Genomic DNA, 7,547 nt, shown 5'->3' on the forward strand with positions numbered 1-7,547 from the left:
TCGTTGTTGTGTGTGTTTGTGTGCATTTGTCTCTTTCAAACAGGTGCCGGTCCTCACCTCTGCAGTGCTGCCGTCTCCTGTAGCGCTGCATGGTTCTAAGCTAAGTTTCCTTTCCTTTTTCTGTTCTCTCAGATTTGTCCTCAGGTTTGAAGTGTCTGTGTTGTGCAGCTGGTCTGGTCTGTCTCTAGACAGTTCAGGCTTCACCCACTAGTTAAATGGTGGAGGCTCACAGCGACATACTCAACACACAAGTTTCTGAACTCTGCGTGAGGGTTTCTCCGGCGAAGTGAGGGCCGTGAGGCACAGCTCCCCGTCCCCCGGTGACCCTGCTAGGTCCACCTTCTTAGGGAAACCCTCTGCAGAGGAGCTGACAGAGCCAGGAACTTGTGAGTTGCGTGTGTCCACTCAGGCATCATTCATGCTTGTTCTGTAGGCAGTTCCTGTCAGAAGGAGGAGGCGCAGCAGGAGCGTCGGGGGGCGGAAGACGGTGCCTCAGTGCCTCTCTCCTTCTGACATTGTTAAAGAAAACACAACAAATTTATAATTATGTAGATAATTACATGTAGATAATGTCCTCAAGTTCTGTATAACCACTTTGTCCTCTCTCTGTGTTTGTTTCTCGTTCGTTGTTGTGTGTGTTTGTGTGCATTTGTCTCTTTCAAACAGGTGCCGGTCCTCACCTCTGCAGTGCTGCCGTCTCCTGTAGCGCTGCATGGTTCTAAGCTAAGTTTCCTTTCCTTTTTCTGTTCTCTCAGATTTGTCCTCAGGTTTGAAGTGTCTGTGTTGTGCAGCTGGTCTGGTCTGTCTCTAGACAGTTCAGGCTTCACCCACTAGTTAAATGGTGGAGGCTCACAGCGACATACTCAACACACAAGTTTCTGAACTCTGCATGAGGGTTTCTCCGACGAAGTGAGGGCCGTGAGGCACAGCTCCCCGTCCCCCGGTGACCCTGCTAGGTCCACCTTCTTAGGGAAACCCTCTGCAGAGGAGCTGACAGAGCCAGGAACTTGTGAGTTGCGTGTGTCCACTCAGGCATCATTCATGCTTGTTCTGTAGGCAGTTCCTGTCAGAAGGAGGAGGCGCAGCAGGAGAGTCGGGGGGCGGAAGACGGTGCCTCAGTGCCTCTCTCCTTCTGACATTGTTAAAGAAAACACAACAAATTTATAATTATGTAGATAATTACATGTAGATAATGTCCTCAAGTTCTGTATAACCACTTTGTCCTCTCTCTGTGTTTGTTTCTCGTTCGTTGTTGTGTGTGTTTGTGTGCATTTGTCTCTTTCAAACAGGTGCCGGTCCTCACCTCTGCAGTGCTGCCGTCTCCTGTAGCGCTGCATGGTTCTAAGCTAAGTTTCCTTTCCTTTTTCTGTTCTCTCAGATTTGTCCTCAGGTTTGAAGTGTCTGTGTTGTGCAGCTGGTCTGGTCTGTCTCTAGACAGTTCAGGCTTCACCCACTAGTTAAATGGTGGAGGCTCACAGCGACATACTCAACACACAAGTTTCTGAACTCTGCGTGAGGGTTTCTCCGGCGAAGTGAGGGCCGTGAGGCACAGCTCCCCGTCCCCCGGTGACCCTGCTAGGTCCACCTTCTTAGGGAAACCCTCTGCAGAGGAGCTGACAGAGCCAGGAACTTGTGAGTTGCGTGTGTCCACTCAGGCATCATTCATGCTTGTTCTGTAGGCAGTTCCTGTCAGAAGGAGGAGGCGCAGCAGGAGCGTCGGGGGGCGGAAGACGGTGCCTCAGTGCCTCTCTCCTTCTGACATTGTTAAAGAAAACACAACAAATTTATAATTATGTAGATAATTACATGTAGATAATGTCCTCAAGTTCTGTATAACCACTTTGTCCTCTCTCTGTGTTTGTTTCTCGTTCGTTGTTGTGTGTGTTTGTGTGCATTTGTCTCTTTCAAACAGGTGCCGGTCCTCACCTCTGCAGTGCTGCCGTCTCCTGTAGCGCTGCATGGTTCTAAGCTAAGTTTCCTTTCCTTTTTCTGTTCTCTCAGATTTGTCCTCAGGTTTGAAGTGTCTGTGTTGTGCAGCTGGTCTGGTCTGTCTCTAGACAGTTCAGGCTTCACCCACTAGTTAAATGGTGGAGGCTCACAGCGACATACTCAACACACAAGTTTCTGAACTCTGCATGAGGGTTTCTCCGGCGAAGTGAGGGCCGTGAGGCACAGCTCCCCGTCCCCCGGTGACCCTGCTAGGTCCACCTTCTTAGGGAAACCCTCTGCAGAGGAGCTGACAGAGCCAGGAACTTGTGAGTTGCGTGTGTCCACTCAGGCATCATTCATGCTTGTTCTGTAGGCAGTTCCTGTCAGAAGGAGGAGGCGCAGCAGGAGCGTCGGGGGGCGGAAGACGGTGCCTCAGTGCCTCTCTCCTTCTGACATTGTTAAAGAAAACACAACAAATTTATAATTATGTAGATAATTACATGTAGATAATGTCCTCAAGTTCTGTATAACCACTTTGTCCTCTCTCTGTGTTTGTTTCTCGTTCGCTGTTGTGTGTGTTTGTGTGCATTTGTCTCTTTCAAACAGGTGCCGGTCCTCACCTCTGCAGTGCTGCCGTCTCCTGTAGCGCTGCATGGTTCTAAGCTAAGTTTCCTTTCCTTTTTCTGTTCTCTCAGATTTGTCCTCAGGTTTGAAGTGTCTGTGTTGTGCAGCTGGTCTGGTCTGTCTCTAGACAGTTCAGGCTTCACCCACTAGTTAAATGGTGGAGGCTCACAGCGACATACTCAACACACAAGTTTCTGAACTCTGCATGAGGGTTTCTCCGGCGAAGTGAGGGCCGTGAGGCACAGCTCCCCGTCCCCCGGTGACCCTGCTAGGTCCACCTTCTTAGGGAAACCCTCTGCAGAGGAGCTGACAGAGCCAGGAACTTGTGAGTTGTGTGTGTCCACTCAGGCATCATTCATGCTTGTTCTGTAGGCAGTTCCTGTCAGAAGGAGGAGGCGCAGCAGGAGCGTCGGGGGGCGGAAGACGGTGCCTCAGTGCCTCTCTCCTTCTGACATTGTTAAAGAAAACACAACAAATTTATAATTATGTAGATAATTACATGTAGATAATGTCCTCAAGTTCTGTATAACCACTTTGTCCTCTCTCTGTGTTTGTTTCTCGTTCGTTGTTGTGTGTGTTTGTGTGCATTTGTCTCTTTCAAACAGGTGCCGGTCCTCACCTCTGCAGTGCTGCCGTCTCCTGTAGCGCTGCATGGTTCTAAGCTAAGTTTCCTTTCCTTTTTCTGTTCTCTCAGATTTGTCCTCAGGTTTGAAGTGTCTGTGTTGTGCAGCTGGTCTGGTCTGTCTCTAGACAGTTCAGGCTTCACCCACTAGTTAAATGGTGGAGGCTCACAGCGACATACTCAACACACAAGTTTCTGAACTCTGCATGAGGGTTTCTCCGGCGAAGTGAGGGCCGTGAGGCACAGCTCCCCGTCCCCCGGTGACCCTGCTAGGTCCACCTTCTTAGGGAAACCCTCTGCAGAGGAGCTGACAGAGCCAGGAACTTGTGAGTTGTGTGTGTCCACTCAGGCATCATTCATGCTTGTTCTGTAGGCAGTTCCTGTCAGAAGGAGGCGGCGCAGCAGGAGCGTCGGGGGGCGGAAGACGGTGCCTCAGTGCCTCTCTCCTTCTGACATTGTTAAAGAAAACACAACAAATTTATAATTATGTAGATAATTACATGTAGATAATGTCCTCAAGTTCTGTATAACCACTTTTTCCTCTCTCTGTGTTTGTTTCTCGTTCGCTGTTGTGTGTGTTTGTGTGCATTTGTCTCTTTCAAACAGGTGCCGGTCCTCACCTCTGCAGTGCTGCCGTCTCCTGTAGCGCTGCATGGTTCTAAGCTAAGTTTCCTTTCCTTTTTCTGTTCTCTCAGATTTGTCCTCAGGTTTGAAGTGTCTGTGTTGTGCAGCTGGTCTGGTCTGTCTCTAGACAGTTCAGGCTTCACCCACTTGTTAAATGGTGGAGGCTCACAGCGACATACTCAACACACAAGTTTCTGAACTCTGCATGAGGGTTTCTCCGGCGAAGTGAGGGCCGTGAGGCACAGCTCCCCGTCCCCCGGTGACCCTGCTAGGTCCACCTTCTTAGGGAAACCCTCTGCAGAGGAGCTGACAGAGCCAGGAACTTGTGAGTTGCGTGTGTCCACTCAGGCATCATTCATGCTTGTTCTGTAGGCAGTTCCTGTCAGAAGGAGGCGGCGCAGCAGGAGCGTCGGGGGGCGGAAGACGGTGCCTCAGTGCCTCTCTCCTTCTGACATTGTTAAAGAAAACACAACAAATTTATAATTATGTAGATAATTACATGTAGATAATGTCCTCAAGTTCTGTATAACCACTTTGTCCTCTCTCTGTGTTTGTTTCTCGTTCGTTGTTGTGTGTGTTTGTGTGCATTTGTCTCTTTCAAACAGGTGCCGGTCCTCACCTCTGCAGTGCTGCCGTCTCCTGTAGCGCTGCATGGTTCTAAGCTAAGTTTCCTTTCCTTTTTCTGTTCTCTCAGATTTGTCCTCAGGTTTGAAGTGTCTGTGTTGTGCAGCTGGTCTGGTCTGTCTCTAGACAGTTCAGGCTTCACCCACTAGTTAAATGGTGGAGGCTCACAGCGACATACTCAACACACAAGTTTCTGAACTCTGCATGAGGGTTTCTCCGGCGAAGTGAGGGCCGTGAGGCACAGCTCCCCGTCCCCCGGTGACCCTGCTAGGTCCACCTTCTTAGGGAAACCCTCTGCAGAGGAGCTGACAGAGCCAGGAACTTGTGAGTTGTGTGTGTCCACTCAGGCATCATTCATGCTTGTTCTGTAGGCAGTTCCTGTCAGAAGGAGGAGGCGCAGCAGGAGCGTCGGGGGGCGGAAGACGGTGCCTCAGTGCCTCTCTCCTTCTGACATTGTTAAAGAAAACACAACAAATTTATAATTATGTAGATAATTACATGTAGATAATGTCCTCAAGTTCTGTATAACCACTTTGTCCTCTCTCTGTGTTTGTTTCTCGTTCGTTGTTGTGTGTGTTTGTGTGCATTTGTCTCTTTCAAACAGGTGCCGGTCCTCACCTCTGCAGTGCTGCCATCTCCTGTAGCGCTGCATGGTTCTAAGCTAAGTTTCCTTTCCTTTTTCTGTTCTCTTAGATTTGTCCTCAGGTTTGAAATACAAGGCAAAAAAAAAGGCTGCAGGGTAGCTTTTGAAAGCAAGAAAGTTTAACAGCTGGCCAAATGGCTGAGTCATCGGCATTGATTCATGACCCTTTCAGCACTCACAGGTACATTATGATCAATTTGTGCTCTGCAGCAGAAACACTTAAAAACAGTCACATCATCCCTTTTGACTAGCCAAAACAGAAGGGCTTCACTGACTCATCCTGAACAGGTAATACAGGTCAAAAAATAAATAAATAATAATAATTATATATATATGTCACACAGTGGAAATTTGTATTTATCTTGTATATTGTTTTTATTCTGATTTTTAGTGTTTATTTATGAGTGTCGTTTTATTTGCATGGTTTTATTCTGTTTCTATTGCATGGTTTTTAGTGTTTTATGTGACATGGTTTTTATCCACTGTGGACTGGCTGCACATGGGACAAATTAGCTGATAGGGACCACCTGCTGAGGCAGGGGTGTGTCCAGAGGTGCCCTATCAGCTGTGTAAAGATCTTTTAAAAACAGGCTAGCTGAGCACTGAAGGAGAGAGGCCCCAGACTGGAAGGTTAATGCGAGATGGCCAGCGTGATGCGGCGGCCTAGTCCTGACCTCATGGAATGGCAACAGTAAGAGAACGTGTGTGATTGGCAGCAGGGCAGAGGTTGTGAGTAGGGTCTGTACTGTTGTTTACTGGGTGCAGCTGGATTGGGAGAGGGTCGCCATGGCCATGAGCCAGGGCCGCTTCTGGGACCATTGTTCTGGCCCCTATTTGTTATTTTACAGGACACCGATGCAATGGGAGCTGTGGCGGTGGTCGCATGATGGATTTGGGAGCAGAACGCAAGCCGGGCTGGGAAGTGATGGGCCAGCGGAAGGACAAGAAGATGGGAGGCTCTTTCTTGTCTGCCGAAGACGAGGCTGGCGTGGACTCTGCTCTAAAGAAGGAATTCCTGGCCTGCTGATGGACCCATAATGAACATGTGGCATAATTATAGCAGGGTGGGTTTTAGTGAATGTAGAAAATGGTAGTTTTATGGGTTTTAGAATTGTTTTATTTAGTTTTAGTAGATTGACAACCTTTTATTACTTACACTTTAAGGGTGTTTTTATTTGTGCTCCCTGACCTAGTAATAAACTGTTTCTGATCAGACCTGCTTCCTCTCTGTGCCCGTGGTATCTGACTCGCTTGCTCCCCCTTGTATTTTATAGAATCTTTCTTTTTAGCGTGACATTCTGGCGCGACCGCTTTAGTGTTGCCGTGTTATATCTATCTATCTCACTCATTTGGTTATTCCTGCGATTGTAAAACTGTAGTTTTAATAACACTTTATTAATAATTTTTTATTAATACTTTGTCTCTCAGTATATCTTTCCCTCATCAGTTCTTTTAAAAAAATTTGATTTATTGAAATTTTCTTTATTGATTTAGAGGTCAAATGCTGATAGTAATATGCAATCAATACTTAAGGAAACTCTAATTTTGTTGGCTAAGTTGTGAAAACTAACACATGTCACTGTAACACATAATTCCCACTCAGAAAGGGAAAACACAGCAGATCCAGGGGTGTAGGGTGCTTTGATGACACCCTACATTTGCAGACTTTAACAGCTCTAATACACAGGTGCTGAAAATCGGGCACAAAGATTTTTATTTTTTAAGTTAAAATGTACATATAGCAGTAACAGGTTATGAATTTTTAAAGCTACAAAACCAACATATTGTATAGAAAGTCAAAATCTCCAGGCTTCGTGTTTTCGTCGATTCCTGTATGTGTGAATGGGGCCTGCTGTAGGCTGTCATGATTCACAAACTTCTGGCAACGTACAGTAATTATTCATGACAAATGACACCTACTGTGCGTGGGTGAGAGTACATCGAGTCATGTCGACATGTTTCAGCACGCAAGCCGTCCGCTCGTCTGATTCTTTACACTGCTAATTTCGTGGTTTTTTAGCAGGTTTTTCAGTTATGTTTCCACACATGGATGGAGGTTTCATTTTTTTCTGATCAAACAGTCTTCTACAAAGCAACGCCTACATCAGGTTATGCTTGTACAGATTAACTAGTTGCTTGCAAACAGATGCCTCATACTGGTACTGAGGGCGCAGTGTAAAGGGCGTCAGAGGATTACACCGGAAGTTGGTTTTTGCTTTCAAAGTAAAGCTTCATTATAAACTATGATCAGATATAATAGTGTAAGATAAAAGTTGAGTCTTAAAAAGAACATTTAACAGTCTGGTTTATCGAGTAGATTGCTTGTATCACAATTAGCAGCCCTGCTGAATTCTTTCTGTTTTTTTTAATGAGCTCTATATAATATATTCAGTCCAGCTGCCTGTTTTATTCTTGCATCCCTCCCACGCAGCGACGGTTGGAAATTATTTTGAAAACTGTTAACGGAAGTGGGATGTGAGG

This window comes from Maylandia zebra, linkage group LG20 (assembly GCF_041146795.1).
Source record: "Maylandia zebra isolate NMK-2024a linkage group LG20, Mzebra_GT3a, whole genome shotgun sequence".
NCBI classification, from domain to species: domain Eukaryota; kingdom Metazoa; phylum Chordata; class Actinopteri; order Cichliformes; family Cichlidae; genus Maylandia; species Maylandia zebra.